This window comes from Lissotriton vulgaris, chromosome 4_1 (genome assembly GCF_964263255.1).
Source record: "Lissotriton vulgaris chromosome 4_1, aLisVul1.2, whole genome shotgun sequence".
Classification (NCBI taxonomy): Eukaryota; Metazoa; Chordata; class Amphibia; order Caudata; family Salamandridae; genus Lissotriton; species Lissotriton vulgaris.
Window position 1 is genome coordinate 1,783,956,215 of NC_141691.1, and position 25,653 is coordinate 1,783,981,867.

The following is a 25,653-nucleotide window of genomic DNA, read 5'->3' on the forward strand; positions in this document are numbered from 1 at the left end:
TTACCAATTTCCCTTGACTTGACGGGGGCACCTAAAGACTCGACGCCAGTTAAAGGTCGTTCGAATACTCGTGTGAGGTATCTAGAAGGTACCGTAGACCTTATCCCAACCCCACACAACTTACCGCATCTGCCGTCGCAGATGTCACTGGCCCCGGGAAATTCCCCAGGAGGGGGCTGTAACCCCTCCTACAAAGGAAGGGGCCTTGACCGCCTTTCCTTTACTTCCGGCGACCCATCCTTAGAAGGGACCGCCTCCCCATTGAGGGGCCAATGGCCACCTCTCCCGAGCGCTCCCATCCGTGTTGGGTGACGCCCACTCATAGGGATCTACTAATTAGTGCTCACCGATCATGACCTTACCGCCACAGGCCCGGATAGTTGACCGGCTATCCGGGCCCCCCACAAAACTCCTAGCTAAAGGTCATGTTTCAACGTTTTTAACCATGCTAAGAAGTCTCCTATGAGTAACTCATTTCCCACCCGAGACAAATGCACACCATCCCCCAGATACATACTGTCATCATTAATACAACCGTGCGAGATAGAATGCAATGTCCTGGAACGAAACAACCTACTCACTTTGTTATTAAGTTTAATAACAGAATGGTTCAAAGCAGGGATCGAAACAGCCCCCCGCCACACTTTTCGTGGGATCATATGAGACCACGCAATTATGCACCCCGGAACTTTCCTCGCCAACCAACTTACAGTGGAAAGCATGGCCTCCAGGAGAAGTCGTCTACCGGTGGTGACCAAATCATTGCCCCCTAAATGTACTATGACTATAGACGGCGGTGACCTCGTCCGCCCTAACAAACCCTCAAAGAATGCCTGAAACTGGTCAATACAGAGACCGCCCCTTCCGTAGAAGGACATTCTGTACCCGTATTCCCCAGCTACGTGAATCATGTCACCTGCTTCGAATACGTCTGCGGCACGCCTCACGTATGAGTGGCCCACGACCCACACCTTCTTTCCCACAGCCGGTGATGTCTGACCGCTGGCCTGGTGTTGGGTCGACTGCATAGTCCGCCCCGCCTCGAAGGCTTGCGTAACTGAAAACCAAACAAAAGACAAGAAGCGTGAGTACATTATTACAGCTTCACAACATGTGCAACCGCACATACCTCTTATAACAATTGGAGGACCAACGCCCCACTCGTTTTACTTGTTCCACATTAAGACCCCTGGCTGTAGCTTCAGTGGCAGCCCCTATCCGAAAGGAATGGGTCCCAAACTCACCCGGGTCCAAGCCCGCTGCAGTAATTGACATCGCGAGCACCCGCTGAAACTGAAACTTCGTCAGTGGGGTGGCGTCCGCGTGTCTCAACAATGTCCCTCCCCATGATGCCACCCTTCGTGCTAGGTAATCTTCTAAACACTTCACCGGACACATGGGGGACCCTGGAATCCTGCGAATGACTATGCAGTCTCCCACCCCACCTTGATCGGTTTTTGACTTAACAAAGGATACAGTCATCGTCTCACCCCTGATCTGAACGTGTTCCCGGCACAAACCCCCCACCACATCCTGTTTGTTCCTTGCCACCAGCTCACTTATCCTCATCGCCCCGTGAAATGCAAGCGTAAAAGCAGCTCGGAACAAACAGGCCTCGAACTGAGACGAGCATGTGGCGGGGAGTGTGGCCAGCAACTGGGCCAACCTATCCAGACCTATCGGGCGCCTCTCATCTACTCTGCGACCCTCAAGGCGTTGCCACCCACGTAGCGCTTTCTGTACCACGAAAGACGCTGTCGGGTCCTGGATATTATGAGCCCTGGCAACAAAGGAAATGGCAGCACGATGCCTCTGGGCTGTAGCCACCGACTTCCCAGCCCTACGCAAGGACATCAGAAAATGTACTACCCAATCCTCGTGCCCCCAAAGCCCCCCTCTCTCAGTCCCCAAAAAGGCTAAATAGGCCCGAAACGCCCCTTCGTATGCCTTCCTCGTCCTTGGTGCTAGACTCTCTCCCACGAGGTAACGAAGTTCGGGGCACCGAGAGACCAGAGAGCTTCGGGAAAGGGTGCTGGCTCTGGGTCCGCTGAGGGAAGGAAACCCAAGAAAGCCTGCATTTGAAAACGAGACAGTGCATCAGCAGCCTGATTCATCACCCCCGGGACATGTTTTGCTCTGAATACCACGTTCAGTTGCATACACAGTAAGACAATTTCTTTAAGCAGCCTTAAAATCATTTTACAACGTGCTGCCTGACTATTGATGCATTCTACAACGGTCATATTATCAGACCAAAATATGACAGAGTGATTTTTGAATCCATCGGGCCAGGTTCTGAGGGCCACCAAGATGGGAAACAGTTCAAGGAAAGCAATATTACTCGTCAGCCCCCCTTCATGCCACCATGTTGGCCACCTTTGTGCCGACCATTTTGTGCCGAAGATGGCGCCGAAACCCATGCTTCCCGCTGAATCCGTCCATAGACCAAGCTCTTCAGAGGACAAGGCCGGTTTGTTCCAGACGACTCGACCATTGAAATCCGCCAAAAATGCTAACCAAATACGCATGTCCTGGCGGACCTCGGCCGATAATCTCGTGCGATGGTGACCCTCTTTTAGGCCGACCATCGCCTGGGCGATTGAACGGGAGAAGGGGCGGGCCATCGGGATCACCCTCAGGGCAAAATTCAACTTCCCCACCAATTGCTGCAATTGATGCAGCGTAACTTTAGATGCAATAATACACATTTGCAAGGCTGCCCTGAATTTCGACACTTTGGCAGCTGGTAAACGAAAACAACCCTCACTAGAGTCCAACTCGATCCCGAGAAACTCGAGGCAAGTCGTGGGACCCACAGTTTTACCTGGTGCCAATGGCACGCCAAATTGATTCATTAAAACACAAAATTCAGTCAAGGCCCGGGCACATTCATCATCCCCAGCGGCCCCAAGGAACAGAAAGTCATCGAGGTAATGCATCACATTTCGAAAACCCGTTTTCTTCGTGTAAACCCATTGTAGAAAACTACTGAATTTCTCGAAATATGCACAAGATATAGAGCACCCCATCGGCATACACCTATCCATGTAATACGAACCTTGAAACATGAATCCCAAAAGCCGTTGGTCTTCCGGGTATACCGGGAGCAAACGGAACGCTGACTCGATATCTGATTTCGCCATCAGCGTCCCGGGCCCCAGGCGATTCAAAATGGCTACGGCCTCATCGAATGATGCGTACCGCACCGAACATATCTCTGGATCAATTGCGTCGTTTACAGAAAGGCCATGAGGCGCTGATAAATTGTGAATCAATCGAAACTCACCTGGGTCCTTCTTGGGGACCACCCCTAAAGGAGAACAAACAAAATTCTGTACCGGGGGAACACTAAACGGGCCGGCAACCCGACCTCGGGTAACCTCTTTCCGGATCTTATCCTGTACTACAGTCGTATGCTGCAAGACGGAAAGTTGGTTTTTGCACGACCCGACACCCTGAAAGTTCCCCACCGGGATGCGGAAACCATATGAAAAACCGTTTCGTAGCACCCCAGCTGAAGTACGATCTGGGTATTCGCTGAGCCAGGGAATCATCGCCAGGGTATCAATCGGGGTTGGTAAAGGCGCCCCTCGGACTATATTAGACCTGTTTGGCGCCCCCTCTACCCCCATTTTCACCCGATTTGGCTCTGCACGAGGACTCAGGATGGGGTGCCCCACAACCACTACATTCGTGTTTGAATTTACAAGATCCCGGGGGCCTAGTACATTTACTTCTGTTGAAATTGAAACAGAAACCCCTCTTCCCTGTATTGCCGGCGGGTCTCGGGTAATCGTCTGTACCCGTACCCGACCGAAAGGGCGTCCCCCCATTTTGGCGGGAGGATTCACCAACAGTACTCCCCACCAACGGCACTTTCAACATCCCCGACTCTTTCATCTTATTCCATGTCAAAGAATCGTAACAGTCCCAGGTTAAACTTTTGTTATGCTCCATCGCTTTCCTGAAAAGGTTGTCATAACAGAACCATTGGTTACCTTGGTGCGATGTCGAGTACCCCATAATTCGTGACTGATATACTGGAAATTCAGGGAGCAATTCAGGCCTACGTTCCCCCAAAATTGACGTAAAAATTCCCCAAGCATTACCCCAGTTGCCAATATTCTCATTCACTTTAAAGGCGGCCATTTTTGCGCGCCAAACACTTGGATGCATCAGATCCTTTTGGCCCTTAACAGTTTCAACCTCATAATGATCAACGAGCAAGGAGAAAATGTTTACGTATTCCCCCGCCCAAATCTTTTCCTTTATTGCCAAAGGAACATGTTGCCCCAACTTTTCTCTACGAGAGGGTGTTGACTCATCCCTTGCGATCGGCAATGGCCGCTTACCTGCACCGGACGCTGCCTCCGCCACTCGTGGCTTGTCTATCACCGCATCCGACGCGGGCACCTTGGCTGTATCACGTTTCTCGCGCAACTGTTTAATGAGTGCTTGCGCTTCGGCAGCCGTGGCGCCCTCGCTACTGTCCCCCAACCACGCCGCTAACTGTGCCGCCAACTCGGGAGGCATGTCTTCAGTGGATGTCGGGGTAACTACTACGGGAATCGGATTCCCCTCCTTCGGTACCGGGGCCGGTACCGGGGCTGGCGCCTCGAGCGGGGAACAGGGAACCGGGACGTCTCCCCCGACCGGCCCCCTTCTCGGCCTCTTTGGCTTCCCTCCGGCCGGTGGACGCCCCGATCCCTCCTCGCCGTCTCGCTCCGCCAACCGCTTCTTAATTTCGGACATGTCCTTCATGAGGGCCCGAACCAACTGGTCAGTCGACATTCTCTTCGCGCCTTTCTTGGGCATCTTTTCAGACGAAGTATCTAGAAGACAAAAAGAGAGATTAAAACGCTCAAAATTGGCTCTTCGTTCTGTCCCGAGCTCACGTGCAGCGAGGAGGTGCAGCTTCAGAGCACAAGAACAAGAGGCCGTCTTCTGGTCTTGCGTCCCTTTTTATCCGTCTTCAGGGCGGGCGTATACCCGCCCCTGCCTGCCCCGACGGCGTGGCTGGCTGCGTCAGTGTCTAGGCCAGCCCACTCTAGGGCGGGAACAGGCGCGCCCCGGCTACGCCGCTTCGGGCATACCAGCCGAGACGCGCCTCCCGCCCAAAAATGGCTTCCCGGGGGGATCGAGGCACTCAGCCATACGTTCGGGGGGACCAAGTTGGTCGCCCCTTTCCAAGAGCTCTGTCATAGTAGAAAGAACACCAGCTTTGGAACACCTTCTAAAGAAAATCACCAGCATCTTCACTACATCCTAAAATAATACTAAAGGTAAGTTTTTTTCCAAAATGAAATTAATATTACATTAACCCCTTTTTCTCCATTTACTCCAACATACCAAAACAACAATAAATATAAAGCAAATAAATATCCTATTATCTTACAGCACAAAATATAGAAAATTGCAGCAACCAACAAGCAGACCAACATAATCCATCTTAATGCACAAACAACCAACCCAAAAGGTAAAAAAAAACAAATAAAAAATTTAAAATGTAAGTTTGAATCAGCAGGAAGAATTCAAAGCTACCTAACAAAACAAACCACGCAGATAATCTTTCATAAATGTGTTTTAATACAAGTGTTCCAACTGAACAGAACCCAAAAAATAATAAAGAATTAACAAATAATTATTCAGAAAAAATGTTTCTTCATTTTCTTTTCATTTAGATAATGTCAACGAATAAGACAGCCCAATATATTACATCGAGCAAAGGAAACCACCCTCTGAAGCATGAAGGGTACATTTATTGCAAGGAGAGAATAACAGAACCAAGGAGACATTGGAGGTGTGTGCAATACTACTCAACCCATTGCACAGGCAGAGCGATTACTCTGGGTGACTCAGTTGTAAAAACAACAGAGCATAACCACTCTGTTTCTGCAATGGAGATTGAGGTGATAGAAACAATAAATGAAATGAAAGATATTGTAAGCACCTCCAATGACTCCTCTGGTTACATTTTGAGGGAGGTTGCCCAGCATGTCCCTAGTCATGTAGCTAGCAGTATGCCCATCATACCCAATCTGAGACGAACTATACAACGCAAAAACAGGCAAGGAACCCTCAAAGAGTTACACTACAAACATACTCTGATATTCTTATTCCTCCTGAACTCTCTGTTTCTTTATCTAACAAACCTTTCGTACTTTCATGACAACAAAAACCCTCAAAAACAAATAATTATCTTTAGCACAAGCCGTAATCTAGTAAAGTTAGAGAATAGTGATGTTCGGATGATGGATGGGACATTTAAAAGCACGCCCCATCCATTCACCCAAATATACACTATTCATGCTAAAATTAACAATACATTCGTCCCCTTAGTATGCAGTTTGCTACCTGATAAACAATCCACAACCTACACTGAACTTTTAACAGTGTTAAAATCCAAAACATCAAACAAAAGTCCTAGAAAAATTATTATTGATTTTGAATTCGCAATGATAAATGTTATTTCTAAAACATACACGGATATCCAAATTCAAGTTTTTTTTCCACTTTTCCCAGGCATTTTGGCGTAGGACACAAAAAACATCCTTAGTTGTGGATTATGTATCGTATAGCAAACTGCAATTCGAATTAAAAAAACTAACTGCACTTTGCTTTGTTCCTCCTGATAGTGTAGACTAATACTACACTGCAATTACTGAATCAGAATTTTATACCACAAACGAAGAAAAATCAGCACCCTTACTAAATTATTTTGAAGACACATGAATTGGACATCTAAGCAGGTCGGGTCGCAGGAGGAAGCCACGTTTCCATGTGGAGTGGTGGAACTGCTACTCGAGCTGCTTAGAAGGAGGAGCAAAGACAAGTAATGCCATAGAGGGATGGCACAACTCCTTCAACCACACAATTGGCAAAGCTCACCCCAACTTTTATCATTTATTGGAAACTATGAGGAAGGAGCAAAGTTCCCAAGAAATGAGAATGTCACAAGTATTAACAGGTAGTTTAAACCCACGAATTTCTAAAAGATCAAAAGAAATGTCTGAAAGATTATTGGGTACATTACAGCAATTTTTGTTGTGTGTGGCTTCAGACTACCCGGATAATAATGCACACATTCTACATTACTAATACAACCTACACTTTTACTCATCCTGTTTTGCCCTTACCTTAGATGTCTTCTTTTTTCTTTACTTTAATATCCAAACCATAACAATGTTTTCCATGATTGATTTTTTTCAAACTTTCAAACCACATTCTAAAAACCCATTCGAAAAATCTTCTTTATAAAACTCAAGTTCCAAATCGAAAACCATTCCAATAAATTTAAACTCCATTCTAAAAATGCATCCTTTTGAAAAGATCGATTTACCAAAACACATTCCTAAAACTCTTTCTTCTCCATATCCAAATTTTGTAGATTCCAAAAAATGCGATATAACAATCCATCTTCTTTATTGAAAATGTAATCCAAACTTTCAAAACCCTCAGTCGTTGCAAAATTTTCTAAAATAAAAAAACAATAACCTTGAAGTCATCCTCAAATACAAAATCCCCAAAAATCCATCAGGTTTTCCAAAAATAAATCCATACTTCAAAAATCGATCTTCTTTATCTGGTCTTTAAGCATCAAAATATTTTTGTATTTTAACAAACAAAATTCAATATTTACAAACAAATAACCTTAGTAAATACTTATTTTCTTACCCTATTTTTATTTCGAAGGGTAAACCGAAGTGGGCATACACTCACAATAAGGTCGGGGACATGCTATTAAAATACAAACTATACGTATTATTAACTTATAAAAACCTCCCTCTTCCCTCCTTGCAATAAATGTCACTCACACCCTCATGCACTATTGTATATACATTTTATAAAGTTTCTTACCTGAGTGCAGGTCTCCCAAGCTTCTGCTCTGTCCGGCGTTGCTCCTCAAAATGGCTGCCTTCAAGATTCATGTTTACGCGTATACGTCATCTGGAGCTACAAAAAAAGAAAACAGACAATTTATTTATTACTTATGTTTACAATAAATGAATTTCATAAATCATATTTTTTCAAAAATAAAGTTTACCGATATGTTTCAAAAATATTTTTGTTATTTTAAATATAAATATTATAAATAAATTATATCAATATATAAACTATCTGACACAGTCTCACATTACTACTATACTTTTTATACATTTTATATATCAATTGTACTACACATTTTTAAAATATGTATTTTAGTTTAAAAAAATATTCTTACCTTTAAAATGCTCCATTAGGCTTCTTTTCCCTCCCACGTTACTCTGAAAATGAACTCGAATAACATAGACGCGGCAATTATCTTGACATCTACTGAAATAAAAGAAGGACATTGTACTCAATGTAAAAGCGTGGGAAAATTATTATAAATGTTTTTTTAAATAATTAATTATTAACTATTATTTTTGCTACAACATAAATTCAAAGGTTAATTTTTTTTTAAATGTTTTTAAAGCATTTTAAAAATGTATTAATGAATATTATTACATTTTTAAAAATAATTTTTATTTATTTATTTAATCTTAGAGGTATTAATTACTAGTCTAACTCCAGTGGTGTTAATGTTAATTTTATTTTGGAATTTGTGAAGCGCGAACTGCCGCTCCGGGATCTATGGAGTAAGTGCAGGATAGTGTAGGGGTAACAATTACTAATCTAACACCAGTAGGTTACATCTCTAAGGTAAGTACTGGATAGTGTAGGAGTAATGATTACTATTCTACCTCCAGGGGGGTGCATCTCTATTTTAAGTGAAAGATATTGTATGAGTATTAATTACTACTCTAACTCCAATGGGGTGCATTTCTAGGGGTTAGTGCGGGATAGTGTAAGAATATTAATTACTATTCTAACTCCAGGGGGCTGCATATATTGGGTAAGTGCAGGATAGTGTAGGAGTAACAATTACTATTCTAACTCCAGGGGGGGCATGTCTAGGGTAAGTGCATGATATTTTAGAAGTATTAATTACTATTCTAACTCCAGTGGCGTGCATCTATGAGGTAAGTGCAGGATAGTATAGGAGTATCAATTACTATTCTAACTCCAGGGGGGTGTAATAGTAGGGTAAGTGTTGGATAGTGTAGGTGTTAAAATTACTATTCTAACTCCAGGGGGGTGCATGTCTAGGGTAAGTGCAGGATATTGTAGGAGAATTATTTACTGTTCTAACTCCAGGGCGGTGCATCTGTAGGGTAAGTGCACGATAGTATAGGAATAATAATTACTATTCTAACTCCAGGGGGGTGTAATAGTAGGGAAAGTGTTGGATAGTGTATGGGTTAAAATAACTATTCTAACTCCAGGGGGGTGTAAAAGAAGGGTAAGTGTTGGATATGTAGAGGTTAAAATTACTATTCTAACTCCAGGGGGTGTAATAGTAGGGTAAGTGTTGGATAGTGTATGGGTTAAAATTGCTATTCTAACTCCAGGGGGGTTTAAAAGTAGGGTAAGTGTTGGATAGTTTAGGGGTTAAAATTACTATTCTAACTCCAGGGGGGTGCATGTCTTGGGTAAGTGCAGGATATTGTAGGAGAATGAATTACTATTCTCACACCAGGTAGGTGCATCTGTAGGGTAAGTGCAGGATCGTATAGGAGTAACAATTACTATTGTAACTCCACAGGGGTGTAATAATAGGGTAAGTGTTGGATAGTGTAGGGGTTAAAATTACTATTCGAACTCCATAGAGTGCATCTTATGTTATGTTATTGTGTGTTTTATATAGCGCTCAGCTACTCCGCAGAGTGTCCCGGCGCTACAAACCCTTGGCGGTACCAGGCAGGTGGAGGATAACCGACTCTACTGAACAAAAAGCCAGGACTTAAGCTCTTTCCTAAAGGCTAACAGGTTGACGTTCTTCTTCAGAGAGACTGGGAAGGCATTCCACAATTGTGGTGCCAGGCGTCTGAAAGAACGACCTCCAAAACGGGCTCGCCTAATAGCAGGAACCGCGGCCAAGGCCAGCGAAGCTGACCTAAGCGCTTTAAATGGCTGGTAGAACACCAACCGTTTCCTGATATATTCAGCGCCAGTGCCGTGAAGAGCTTTGAATGAGCACCTTGAAAACAATGCGTTTCCGAATAGGAAGCCAATGAAGGGATTTCAAAAGAACCCTTGCACTGGCTCTCTGATGGAGGACAAAGATAGCTCGCGCGGCAGAATTCTGAACAATTTGCAGACGTGATAAAAGATATTCCAGAAGTCCGAGATAGAGCATGTTAGCGTAGTCGAGACAAGAGCCTATTAGTGCCTGCACAGTGATTTTTCTGTGAGCGTGAGAAAGCAAAGGAAGAAATTTCCTAAGCATTTTAAGGAGGCCGAAGCATTTACCGACTAGGCCGAGGATCTGGGGCTTCAAGGTGAGATTCTTGGCCATAGAGGATGCGGCGGAGGGAGGAAACACGGCCTCGGGCCACCACGACTGCCACCTAGGATCGGGAGGATATCCAAAAAAGAGCACTTCGGATTTGTCCGAGTTGCACTTAAGGCTGTTAAGCTGGAACCAATCAAACAACTTCTGATACTCTCTCCATTGAAGTCAGAAATATCACTATGTACGATTTAATGGATTCCCTGTAAGCCATCTTAGCTATGAGGTCATAATGGCGACGCCAGACCTTTTCCGCTTTCTTACACTGCCGCCGCTTCTCAGTCAAAGCAGCAGTGAACCAGGGGGCAGAGGCCCGACAAGCGGCTTTACGGGTAATCGTAGCAGGGGCTAGTTCATCTAGTCGCTCTACAAACCATGTTTGCAAGATGTCAAGGTCGGCCTCTAGGCTACCTCTAGACTACCTGACAGCTGACAAGGGTGGGATAATAAAGCTTGCACCAGCATGTCAGGGGAAATTCGGTGAAAGGCTCGTAAAGTCTGAGGTGGGCGGCCATGCTTACTTGAGAAAAGTTTGTCTGAGTGCAAGATCTGAAAATTCACTAAATAATGGTCCGACCACAGCACAGGTACTGGGGTGGACATGCCAATCGGAACAGTGGAAAAAATTTGGTTGAGAGTGTGGCCGTTGTTGTGCGTGGGAACGGAAAGATAAGGAATGAGGCCCAGTGGAAAGGTGGTATCCAGGATCTTAATAGTGTCTGCCTCATCCATCGTGTCCATGTGAATGTTAAAATCCCCAGAAGTAGACATTGATCAGATTTTAGACGAAGTGCTGAAACCACCGACTGGAGCTCTACATTAAAAAGGAGCCGATGGGACCAGGGGGTCTGTAAATCAGTAGCCCCGTACAGGATTGTTGCGGGGACAAAGATAGAGAGAAACCCAGGGCCTCACTCCCTTGAATGTTGTCAGTTTGAAGGATGGAACAGGTGAAACGCTTGTCCACCACTATTGCTATGCCAACTCCCCTGCCGTTAACCCTGTCCTTTCTAAAAATAACATAGTTGGGAGGGAGTGCAGTGGCTATGTCAGGGCCCGAGCAGTCACCCAGCCACGTCTCGGTAGGAAAGAGACAGATGGGATTGATTTCGGACAATAGGTTATAAAGATCTAAAGCATGTTTACTCAAAGATCTAGTATTCAGAAGTAAACAAATGCTCTTATTACCCAGGTTATTGGGGATGGAAACGGAGACATTGCCTGGTCGCCAACCGCAGCCGGGGCAACGTCTCCTGCCCTTGGGCCGACTGGGGAAAACAGTACAACAATTAGCAGCCTTACCCCTGAGGATAGTGAGCTCATCCGCAGTGTATTTCAGCATGTTGCCAGCAAAAATGGAGCAAAGACCCAGCCCCTCCTGCACTAGTCCGCATCCGGGGCGCTGACGGGCGCAGACAGGCTTTCCTTGGGCGCTCCTCCGGCACGTCTGCTGCACACGTCCGCTGAGCGGAGCAGAGGGCCTCTAAATTTATGGCGTCGCCGGCGAGAGACCGCACCACTAGTCAGCCGACCAGCGGGCCTGCCTCCCCCCAAGATGGCCGCTACCAAGGTGAAAGGCCAACTGGTCCCAGAATACCCTGCTGCTCCAAATCGGCCATTAGGGTAGGGGATGATGAAAGAAAGTGCTGCGCGGCGCAACTTCCTGAAGACAGAAGGGTAAAGATAAAAATCGTGATAGAGAAAGCAAACAACCAAGAAGTCACCCGGCTTTCCGCCTCAGGTAACGAAATAGAGCAAGAGGTACACAGTAAAATCAATAAATGCACAATAATTGTTAAAACGTGAATAATCAGCGATATAACACACAAATATTAAAATATCTGCTAGTGATCAGCAGACAGTCAGTAAACTAAGTACCCACTCGCCCACACCCAGCGTCCGTCACAGGCTTAGTGGGAGGGGTAGGAGATCTAACCAGGGCAGCCCCTCAGCTCAAATTTATGGCGTCGCCGGCGTGAGACCGCACCACTAGTCAGCCGACCAGCGGGCCTGCCTCCCCCCATGATGGCCGCTACCAAGGTGAAAGGCCTGTCTAGGGTAAGTGCAGGATGTTGTAGGAGAATGAATTACTATTCTAACTCCAGGTAGGTGCATCTGTAGGGTAAGTGCAGGATAGTATAGGAGTAACAATTACTATTCTAACTCCAGGGGGGTGTAATAGTAGGGTAAGTGTTGGATAGTGTAGGGGTTAAAACTACTATTCAAACTCCAGGGGGGTGTAACAGTAGGGTAAGTGTTGGATAGAGTAGGGGTGAAAATTACTATTCTAACTCCAGGGGATGTAATAGTAGGGTAAGTGGTGGATAGAGTAGGGGATAAATAACTATTCTAACTCCAGGGGGGTGTAATAGTAGGGTAAGTGTAGGATAGTGTAGGGGTTAAAATTACTATTCTAACTCCAGGAGGGTGTAATAGTAGGGTAAGTGTTGGATAGTGTAGGTGTTAAAATTACTATTCTAACTCCAGGGGGTATAATTAAAATAAATGTAATTAAAAATAGATTAAAAAATACATTTTATTAAAATAATAACAATAATTTAAGTCAATTAAAATTAAATTAAATTAATATTCTTTTTAAAATAAATATTTACCCATACGTATGTTGTAATGGTATGCGTTGTAATATCATCTGCGTTGTAATGCCATGCGTTGTAATAGCATGTGTTGCAATGGATCTTGCATTGTAAAAGTTGCGTTGTGATGGTATTGCGTTGTAAAAATGTTGTGTTGTAATGGTTGTTTCCCGAGAGAAGTGGCATCCAGTCTTGAATTGATGGGTTGGGTTTCTTCAAGGAGATAAGTGAGAATTCTGTTTCTGCTACATTTAGTTTGAGGTGGTGGTTTGTCATCCAAATTTGAATTCTTTTTAGGGTGTTGGATATGAGGGTGAAGCCAACCGGGGAAAAAACATTCAGGTATATTTGGGTGTCATCAGTGTACAGATGGCAGAGTATTCCAGAGTTTCTGGGGATCATACAGATGGGTTCCAGACAGAGGCTAATGAGGTTTGGACAAATATTCAAACCTTGTGGGACCCCTTGCTGGAGGCTAACTGTCTTCAAAATTACATTCCCCATTTTTACTACTTGAGATTTGATTTAATGATTGATTTGATTTATGAATTTATAGACCATGCGATTGCCCATGGGAGTCTTGGCACTGGGTAGATTCAGAGACTCGTGATCTGTCAGGACTAAGATCTTTCCGGCAATAAATAGCCATGTTTTTACCTCTTTCCTGAAGGAGAGCAGTGATGGGCTATTTTTGATGGAGATTGGGAGGAGGTTCCAAGCCTTAGCTGCATGAATCAGAAAGCTTCTCCCCCCCCCTCCACCTGACCTGTTTGTGTTTTGGGACCTGAATCAGTTTGGTTTGGATAGATTCCTGGAAGGCTCGTACAGTTTTAGATGAGTTTTAAGAAACTGGGAGACACATCCATGAAGAGCTTTATAGGCCAGACACACAGACTTAAACTTTATTCTTTTGTCAATTGGAAGCCAATGGAGGGAAATAAGTCTGTGTGCAATTGGCTTAGACTTGGGGATGTCCAGCACCAGCCTCGCTGCTGCGTTTTGCAGGAGCTGCACTTTTGCTAGGTGCTGGGCCTGTACTCCAGCATACAGGGCGTTCCCATAATCTAGGCTTGATAAGGCCAGAGCTGTTACCACCGTTTTGCATTCTGTACATCAACTGTTGTTTTTGCATGTCACCCCGAGTGGGATGGGTATGCTCAGACGTGAGTCCCATGCTCTCCACACCACTGGAGTCAAGCTATCCTGGCTGAAGACGGCTGATAGCCAGACACTGGTCCTAGGATGCTTGTTTCCGGTCCAGGAAAGACATGGCTTGGCAGTTCGGCTGGACTGTTCCCATGAGGCACAGGGTCAAAGCTGATTTGCATATGGCCATATCTGAACTGGGGTGGTGTGGAGTGGAGTGCAAAAAAACGATGGATTTAGGCCCAGATCTCTGTAGTGGGGTGAATGTATGACATTTTTTTGCATTCTGTCCATCAACTGTTGTTTTTGCATTTGTCACCCGAGTGGGATGGGTATGCTCAGACTTGAGTCCCATGCTCTCCACACCACTGGAGTCAAGCTATCCTGGCTAAAGACGGCTAATAGCCAGAAACTGGTCCTAGGATGCTTGATTCCGGTCCAGGAAAGACATGGCTTGGCAGTTCGGGCTGGACTGTTCCCATGAGGCACAGGGTAAAGGCTGATTTGCATATGGCCATGTCTGAACTGGGGTGGTGTGGAGTGCAAAAAAACTATGGATTTACCCCCAGATCTCTGTACTGGGGTGAATTTATGATATTGTTCTTCATTCTGTCCATCAACTGTTGTTTTTGCATTTGTCACCCAAGTGGGATGGGTATGCTTAGACGTGAGTACCATGTTCTCCACACCACTGGAGTCAAGCTATTCTGGCTGAAGACGGCTGATGTTGTATTTGCAAGTTTAGCATAGTGATAGAATATTATGCCCTTATTTTGCATATCAGTTTCCTCACCGTCTTCCTTTCTCAGGGATGCAAAAACCTTTCCTGATTTTTGAATAATTTTGTCTCCACTTTCCTATTTTAATTTGACAGCATTGGTGTCATTATTCAAGGTTCATAGCATGGGCACCTAAAGAAAATTTTCCTTCTGTAGCTATGCAAATAGTAATAATAATAAATACATCTGCCTGAGTACAAAGACCAAGGCTAAATAAACTAACAAGATGATTTAACTTTGGTGCCTGTTGGAGTATTGGACACTTGCAGGGTCTGAAATCTTGTGTTAGGAACCCAAGTGAATCAAGCTGCCTGTGGGAGGATGGACATGATGACTCTGTAAAAGATGCAGTTGGCTTTGAAGATATTGTGGGCCGGCAAAAGACACCAATAGAGTTCCATCAGGTTGAAAGTTATGTGATCATATTTCTTCAGGCTCTGGGTAAATGTAAATGTAAATGTATAGGCATTTATATAGCGCACTACTTACCCGGAGGGTCCCAAGGCGCTTCGACCGCTGCGAAACCCTTCCTAGCTTCCATGAGAGATGGCCCCTTAATGGGTATCTCCAGGGTGAGACCAGGCATCCCCGGCGGTCTGGTGGGGCCGTTAGTGAGGATGAGGCAAGCTAATGCCCAGAGTTGCCGAGTGTGATCGCTGATCGGAGTGGGCACCGAGGCGAGAGAATTATCGTGTCCGCTGACCCTGGTCCAGAAACCTGCCACGACAGGAATCGAACCCTGGTCCCGGGCCGTCCTCTGCTCTCGGGTCTGCCGCCTCTAACCAGTGAGCCACACTACCTCCTGGGTGAGATGAGCAATAGCATGTAGGATGTCCTTAAGGGATGCCAAAGTAAAGTATGAGAGGCCATGGATCAAGGCACTGCCACCATCCAGATGGCAAATATGAGGTCTTGCACAACAGTTCTAAATTCACTTTCCAGAATAAATGGTTTGGGTTTCTTTAGAAGAAATAGATGGTGCCTTTAGTGTGCCTGGTGCTCCATTTTGTGCCCAATAGTCAGGAGGACACTTGGCAACAGAGGTAAAATGCCCCAGTTAACACAATCAATGTCAAGTAACCCCTGTTTGCTCTATGGCCACTTCAACCAACTACTTCCCATATACAGCCTTGTGATAATCCATTTGGTATGCTTTATATGCCACTCAATGCCAATGATTTTCTCTTCCTTCGAACAGGTTTCAACTTGTTTGTTTCATATTGAGAAATCCTAAATCATAATACTTATTGGCAATTTTCTTTATGGCTCTGTAATTTTAAGTTGATACTGTATCTTGGGCCTTGGTGATTCTATGATGCAATTCCTCAATGGGATCTTCTCGGTTGAAGTTTGTTGTCACAGATGCAAGGGTCAATGTTGGTGTGGGGGGGCAGAAGAGTCAACATTAGTGAAGAGTTTTCGGAATCATGTTGTGATGCTTTACCCCTGGGTTTACCTTAAGTTGAGCTGGTCATGTGAGTAGGAATTAACTACGGCATAGGCCTTCGAGGTAGGGGTGCAGAAAGTGCTGCAGCCCCCTAACCCCCCCCAAAAGTAACGATGGTGGAGTTTGGAAGCTGAATTGGCAATAAAATGCATTTGAAGTTTGATTTTATCTAGTAAAGACAGAGGTCAAATGTCAGGCTGTGTCTTTTGGCAATTTGCTGCTTATTCGTTTAACATGGAGACTGGTGCTTACTTTTTTCTCTTTGACAAGGTGAGAGAATTTGGTAAAGTGAACCCAATGGCAATTTTGATGATGTGAAAAGAAATACTGTAGATGTCATTTTGTTCTAACGTGTAACAAAATATAAATACTTTTAAATGAATTGACAAATATTAAAAAATGGAAAAGCGTACAAAAGAAGCACATTAATAGGATCAATACACTTCACTTGGTGATGCGCAAGTGTTAAATATTTGCTGAAACACAATTTGCAATATGTTTTGTGTGCTATACAGTTTTACCAGCAAAACTGTATGTATTTTCAAATTTAGTTGTCATTTCAATGGAAGATGTGCTACCTGTAAATAACCCTGGACGAAGGACTTCGCTGCTCCCACGGAGTGGGCGTAGTGTTGCCTACTTCGCCCTTTGCGAAGTAGGCGTAGCAGGCAACACTACGCCCACTCCGTGGGCGTAGTGAAGTTGGCCGCCACCCGCCTCCCTCCCCCCTCCCCCCTCCCCTACATACCTTATTTTTGTAAAATAGCCTTAGAAAAGGAAATAAAAAGCACTTACCTTGTCCGCATCCGGGGCTCCCTCTTCTAATCGCACTGCCGTTTTGGATGCTAATGAGCATGTGCGGCCGCCCGCGCATGCACATTTTTTGCGAGGAATGCGCATGCGGGGCGGCCGCGCATGCGCATTGGTATCCAAGATGGCGGCGCGATTAGAAGAGGGAGCTCCGAACGCAGCAGACAAGGTAAGTGCTTTCTATTTCCTTTTCTAAGGCTATTTAACAAAAATAAGGTATGTAGGGGAGGGGGCAGGCGGCGCGTAGTGGGACTACGCGAAGTGCGCAGGTGGCCGTAGTTTCTCGCCCACTTTGCGTAGCTTCGCGTAGCCCCACTATGCACACTACGCCCAGGGTTACCTGTAAATGACAGTGTGATATCACATCCTGCTGTGGTAATATATTTGTGACTCTGTGCTCCAAAATGCTCCACCAGCTACAAACCACTCTTACCACTCTCCTGCTGACTGAGCATGACTCATTTGCTACCCTTGTCTTTTGTGTGAGGCGTGGATTATTTACAATCCTTATGACTTTAGTGATATAACATTGATGACATTCTGGTTGGCAGAAGTATGCACCTTGTCCAAGCAGGAACCACAATCCTAATCAGGGTAAGCCAGAAACACACTTTAAATTAACCTGTGCTCACCCTTGTGCTCACCCTTGGTTCGCTTGGCACAGAGCAGTCAGGCTTAATTTAGGAGGCAATATGTAAATTATTTGTGCATAGAACGCACAGTAACACAATAAAAACACCACCAAAGGAATCCACACCAGTTTAAAAAAATTTAAAATATTTTTATAAATGAACCAAGACCAAAACGACACAAATCCATCAGTAAAAGTCGAGATATCAATTTTTTAAAGATTAAATGCAAAAATAGTGCTTAGGAGCAAATAGCGTTCAAGGAGATAATTGGTCGCGCTGGACGGGGACAAAGTTAAAAGTTCAGGCTGCCTGCGATGGAATGCAAGCCAGCTACTGGACCCATGCAGGACCCGCTGAACAACAGTCCCTTAATCCTTGTCGCAGCAAGATATGCGTTGATGATCCTGGCGCAGTTGGGGGGTTGCACCCGATTTCTCTGCACAACTGCGATTAAGCATCAGTTTCATTGAGTCAAGCGCAGCATTTTCGAATACGATGTGCTGGGTTAATCCAGGCTGGAGCAGTGAATTTCTCTATGCAGTGGCGTTGATGGGTTGGTTCTGAAGCGGTGGTGCTGGAAGCGATCCAGCAGTTCCAAGTGTGATGTGCCGGTCTGGTCCCTGCAACAGCATGGATGCATCAATGTTGCAGCAGGCGATATGTCAGTTCTGATTGGCACAACGGTGTTGATGCGCAGGTTGTGGCAAATGCAGAACTTAACCCCTTCCATGCTCATGACGAGCTCAGCTCGTCATGCAGCACAGTGCTCCTGTGCTCATGACGAGCTGAGCTCATCATGACCACACCCGTTTTCATTGCTGTCCAGCACAGCAGGGGAAACTCTCAAGCAGCGATGTGGTTAAAACTCACTTCCAAGGGCCCTGGACTGGATGACACTACTTGGAAGTGCAAGACTTGCAGTGAGCAAAGGCCATGTGATGTTTTGAAGAATGAAGTGAAGTCTTTGATATCTCTGAGACTTCAGAAACAGGAGGCAAGCCAAAAGGCCCTTAGGGAGTACTTGGGTTCTGGGATATAGAGACATAGGTTCAGTCTTTCTCACTCCCAGGCAAGAAGCAGCAGGTAGCACGCCAACACACTAATGCAGTACAGCAAATTAGCAGTTCCTCCTGGCAGCACAGCAGTCCTTCTTCCTGGTAGAATGTCCTAAGTACCAGAAGTTTTCTGATTTGGTTGTGTCAGAGCCCCAGTACTTATACTCAGTTGGGCCTTTAAAGTTAGTAGACTTCAAGGAGATGCTTTGAAGTGCAAAAGATCTGCCTTTCCTGCCCTGGCTCCAGACTCACTCTAGGAGGGTATGCAATCCTTTGTGTGGAGGCAGGTAACTCCCACCCTCCTCAGAATGACCCTCCAACATGCCGATGGCTACTTAATCACACCTAACATTCTTTTTCTATGCGTCTGTCTAAAGGAAATGCATGAAGCCAGGTGTCACCCACCCCAGATGTGTATTCCAGAGAAAGACATAAGGCACCAAATGGTTGGAGTAGGAAAATCCCAACTTTCGAAAAGCGGCATTTTCAGAACTGCAATTTACAAACCAACTCTGCCATCAGTTGTGTTTTTATAATTGTGAGCCTAGGGACAACAAATTTGGGTTTCCCATCTCTTCCAAAACGGGAAATTACACTTATATAATGTCATAAGCAACCCCAAATTTTGTCCAATTGGTGAGATAGGCCTTACAGTAGTGAAAAATTAATTTAAGAGTATTTGACTACCAGGACATGTAAAACTTAAAAGTTCCTGCCCAACATTTGAAATACAATTCACCCTGCTCATTGGCTGCCCTGGGCTTAACTTAGGAGTGACCTATATGTACTAAAAATCAAGGCTGGAATGGTGGGAGCCTCTTTTGTTACTGGGGGCCGGATTTGTAACAGTGTAGCAGTATTAAAAGTACTGCAGTGTACATTGTACATCCAACAGTTTACTATGCTTTCACAGAGCAGTATTCTATGTGCAGAGCTCATTGGGTTACTGCTTTTGTCACAAAGATACTTTCGCTACTGTGCAGTTCATACGTTACAATCGTAATCTAGGTTAGAAAGTTTGTTTTCTTCCCCAGTCTTTCATTATCCTAATGATGCTAAAAAGGGTTTGTTTGGGTAGAAATTAATTTTTATTAGTAAAGTCAACCTTAATCACTGTGTTATGTTTTGAATCCTGAGTTTGTGCACCCCCAGACCAAAAAGTCTTAAAAAATGCCTACTTTTATGGATGTTATGTAAATCCTACACATTGTAGTCCCCTTTGTCTTATGTAACATTTTCTATATACTGATTTACACACGTATAATTAATTGTCTCTGTGTGTGTGATGTAAAATGCTCCAACACCCTACACAGGTATGAGAGGTGCTATAAAACAAATGAAATACATGTGAGAGAGGGGCTTTGTAGATATGGGAGGCACATTTGGAGGGTGATAATGAGGGAATCATTGAAGATCCCCAGTAAAGACAGCTGTCTGCTGGTGCACTATAAAGTCATCATTTACTTTGCTTTAAAAAGTAATACAATTGAATATATAATGAAAAATGTGTTGTAGAATGCACCATTTCCTACCACATTTTTTGGTGTTGGAACCCCCACCTCTCACTCCACCTTGTAGTTATCAGGCTTCGTCGCTGTGCTCTATTTTTAGGTACCGTATGGGGATGGCCTAACAAAATTTGCCAAGGCTGCTTTGGGTTCCCAGTCTGATCCTGCTTAAAAGGACTGTTTCAGCCTGGCAAATAGGTTAAATGGACATGTTGACATAGCAGTTGTAAAACTGCACACACAGGCTTTGCAGTAGTAGGCCTGATATATGTTTAAAGGGCTACTTATGTGGGTGGCACAGTGTTTTGGGCCCCCTAGTAGTATTTGATTTATTGGCCCTAGGCACATGTAGTGCTTTTTACTAGGGACTTGTAAGTAAATTAAATATGCCAATTGTGAATAAGCCAATTTTACCATGTTTTAATTAAAGAGCACATGCACTTTAGCACTGGTTAGCAGTGGTATAGTGCCTAGATTCCTAAAGCCAGCAAAAACGAAGTCAGCAAAACAGTCAAAAACAGGGGGTCAGATGGCAAAACGCTGGGGAAAACTATGCTGAGGTCCAACACTTACCTATTGGAAAGAGCTATGAACAGGTAATCTATTAGCCTCCAGATCAATGAAACACTATTGAAGTAGGAGAGCCAACAAGAAATGCAAATGTGATAGCAAAATGTGCACATTGCCTCATGCTTTAAAACATACTATAAGCAAAAATTCTTTAGAAAGCATGTTCTGCTTCTGAAAACAGACAGGACATGGTACAGACTAACACTCTGCAGCAGTCATACATTGCATGCTGTAATTCATAATCATATCTAAAATATTGCAATTTGCATAAACATGAATGCTGAAGACTGCAACTAAGGCACTGAAAACATCTTGAAAATATTAATTGACAAGAAAAGATAAATCATCCGAATTTATATTCAGGCCACCCAAGTTTACCATCCACAATTCAATGTAAATGATTATGTGTTAATATTGGCATGCCTTCCATACAGCTGAAACGTTTCTATCTGAACTTTATTGTGTTTGTGTACAAATTGTAGGAACAATGAGTGATGCGATGTTGCATGCAGATCTAGCGGTTTAAAAGCCATATTGACAGATATATAGAGAAAGTGGATCAAGGCAAATATTGACGGATGAACTGTATTAAGTAACGGTCAAATAGGATTTTAGTGCCGTACACAACACATTAACACTTGCTGGCAACATTAAAAGGTCTTGCATTTTGAGCACTGACTAAAGAATTAAAAAATCTGCTGTAAGTGCAAAAACAAAACAAAAACGATTACTTTTTTTTGGTTAAGAATTTTGTATTAAGTTTTCAAGAAAAACAAAAAGATAAAAGCATTCATAAATTATAAACCAAATTACAAATTATAGATAAGCAAGTAATATGTAACTACAATATATGGAAAACAGTTGAGGGAAAGAGAAAAGAAAAAGGAAGATGAAAAAGATAATAGAGGTAAGGGAAGAAAGATAAAAAGAAAGGATGACATAGAGTTATATGATAATAGAAAGAAAAGGAGAGTTAGCGCATAGGAGCATGTGTAGAAAGATAAGATGTAAATGTTAGCCAGAGGAGATCAGATTTACGTTTTTTGAGAGAGAATAGAAGAAGAGACATTAGCAATTCTATTTTCATCACAAATAAAGTTCCACCAAGTCAATGTAGATATTTTGGAATTATCTTTCCAAGAAGATAAAATAACTTTGAATGCTAATGCAATAAAAAGATCGAACAATAATGAGATAGAAGAGGAGTCAACAACATCAGGTGAGGACAATCCTAAAAAAACCCATTTTGTAATGATAATGTATTGTTACATTTAAAGATTTTCATGCAAGTTGACCAAACAGATTTCCAAAATATAAATTAATTTGAACAATCATAAAGTTGATGTATCAAAGAGCCGGTATTATTAGAATGAATGAATGAATGAATGAATGAATGAATGAATGAATGAATGAATGAATGAATGAATGAATAAAAACTTATATAGGCAACTTAGCCCGGAGGCATCAAGGCGCCTATCAAAAGGAATCTTAAGAGGCAGGACCCAAAAACTAAGGGTAAGCTTTGGCAAAAAGCCATGTCTCCAGGGCCTTTCTAAAAGCTTGCATTGATGGCAGGGACCTAATTTCACAGTGCAAAGTATTCCACCATCTAGGAGCAAGGATGGAAAAAGCCCAACTTCCCCACTTAGCTCTTCGGACTCGAGTGACTGGTAGCACGAGCTTATTAGAAGAACGGAGGTTTCTAGAAGGAGCATACGGGACCAGCAGATCTTTTATTCCTCCCGTCTCCTTTCTGGTCAAAGCCCCATAAATCAGACAAAGGACCTTAAAGGAGATCCTGGCTTCAATCGGAAGCCAGTGCAGGGATTTCCTAGCGGCGGTGGCTGACTACCGCCTAGGCATGTCCAGCACAAACTTAGCCGCGGCGTTCTGCACAGTTTGTAGTCGCTGTAGGAGGCACTTGTTTATACCTGCATATAGGGCGTTGTAGTAATCAAGCCGAGAAGCTATTAGTGCAACCACAATTTGCTTGCGGGCTTGCAGGGACAGATAGTGCTTGATCTTCCGCAGGATATTGATAATGCCCCAACAAGTAGAGATTGTCCTATTCACTTGTTGACCCATCGCAAGGGCCGGGTCAATCATGATCCCCAGGTTTCGGGCCAGGAGCGTGGGTACCGGGCAGGTCCCCAGAGATGAGGGCCACCATTTCGCGGACCAGATGTCATCCTTCCTACCGAACACTAGGATCTCTGTCTTCTCGCCATTCAGCCTCAATGAATTGTCAAGCATCCATTGGGCAACTGCCTCCATACAGTGTCTAAAATTGGAGGCAGAGGAGCTAACAGACTGGGCGAGAGACAACAAGATCTGGGTGTCATCGGCGTAGGAGACTACCTCCATCCATCCATTAGAACAGGACCAGCATAATGGAGAAGAGGAGGGGGAGAACTTGGAAATACAAACAGGTGAAATAACAGCTCTATTGTAAATAAAATACTGAGATTGGGTTATACGAGCAGCGGCAGAAACTTTAAAGAACTTAGACCATAATTTATCCCAATCCGAAATAGAGAGCAAAAGAGATAAGTCTGTTCCCCATGCAAGCTCAATAGGGGATTTAGGTCATTCAGTAACATGTAACGACAATATTTTATAGACAAGAGCGGCTTTAGGTAGGTGGAGCTGAAATAAACTGTATAATGGAGTAGGTGAAGTAAGAGAGGGTGTAGCATACGGAAGTTCAAAAGTAGCTAACTGTGATTGCAAAGCAGTTGAAATTAAGGTATATTAAGTTATATTCATTGAGGAAATTACTAGGTAGATGAAAACGTGATTGTAGTTCAAAAAAGGAAATTACAGATTTTTGGTGAACTAGTTGAGGTACAAAGATAAGTCCCTTCTCCTTCCAATGTTTGTAATAGAGCGATGTGCCCTTATATTTGAGAAATGTATAGTACCAGATAGTAGAGGATAAAAAACATTGACATGGAGTTAGACCATTGGTGAATATATTATATAATACATTTTTGAAATACTTCAAAATAGGGTTATTTGATGTGAAAGTACAATTGGACATATATATTACATTCTGAAAGCAAAAATTCTTTAATGATGAGCGTTCAAAAACAATCCATCTGGGTATAGATATATCAGCAAAGTCATAAGATAATGCAAAGGATTGTATAATCAAAAAGTCCAAATGATAAGCTTTAAAGTCAGGAAAAAGTACGCCACCCTCAGATTTAGGGCGTGTAAGTTTTGTAAGGGGGATTCCATAAACATTTTGTACAAATGGAGTTAATTTGAGAAAAATATGAGATGAGAATTCGAATGGGCACCCACCAGGTGAGATATAGGGGGGACCAAGTAAGCAGGAGTGATTGAAGTTTAGTACCTAATGCATTAAACGTATATGTAATCATGGTAGACAAAGAGGCAGAGAACTAAACACCAAGATATTTTATTTTAGTGAGGTACCATGCAAAATTAGTGTCACTAAACATATACTGGTAGCACAAAGAATTCAGAGGTAAAACTTCTGTCTTAGAGAGGTTTAACTTATATCCAGAATTGCAGGAATATAGCTGAACCTCATCCAAAAATGGAGGGAGGGAAGCTTGGGGATTGGACATGTAAAGTAATATATCATCCGCATATGCTGATATTTTAGTATCTATGGAATTATGTGTGAAACCAGAAATATGAGTATTAACATGTATGCGTTCAAGGAAGGGTTCGAGACATAAAACAAATAAGAGAGGAGAAATGGGGCATCCCTGGCGTGTACCTTTGGATAAAGAAAAAAATCTGGCGAAGTGATTATTTACAAAAATACTAGCGCGAGGGCAAGAATATAATAAATTAATATATGAAATAAACGTAGGGCCAAAACCAAACCACTGGATAGTTCTAAACACAAATTGCCAATTAATACGGTCAAAAGCCTGTTCAGCGTCCAGAGACAACGCTGCAAGAGGGGATTTAACATTTTTGCCATGAGATATAATATTTGCAAACATTCAAGCCTTATCCGCTGCTAAGCTGCCCTTTACAAATCCAACTTAATCAGTCTTAACCAATAATGGGATAATACCTTCAAGATGAGATGCAAGAATTTTAGCAAATATTTTACAATCATAGTTGATTAATGATATAGGGTGGTCATTTTTACAAAGGGGATGATCTTTGTCAGGCTTAGGGATGAGAATTAGTAAAGCATCCATAAAAGAACCAGAGGCCTTAGCATCATCAATCAAAGAATTAAAAAATGTCAAAAGTTTGGGAACAAAAATGGAAGTAAAGTAGAATACAATTCAACAGAAAGGCCATCCGGTCCTGGTGCTTTTGATTTTCTTAAAGATTTAATGGCATTAGATATGTCTTGGACAGTAACCTCTCCCTCTAATGAGTTAAATTCATCAGGCATGGAAGGGGGAGGGAAGGCCCTTAAAAAAAGTATCCACGCTTTGATTAGAGGGATTGGTGTCATCAAATTATAGTATCTGATAATATTCATGAAAAACATTAGCAATATCCTCATCTGAGGATGCCAAACTGTTAGTGGGTCCAATATTTTAGTGTTCAGATTTTATTTTCAAGTAGTCGGCTAACATCTTACCAGCTTTGTTTTGGCCTCCATGATACTTAGATTTAATTTTTAGAAGGATATTACAAGCTTTAACTGTTGCAAGTTTGTTCAGTTCAGATTTGGCCTTAATCAACTCATAAAGAGTCGAGGAGGATTTGGAAGTGAAATTCTTTTGTTCAAGTAATTTA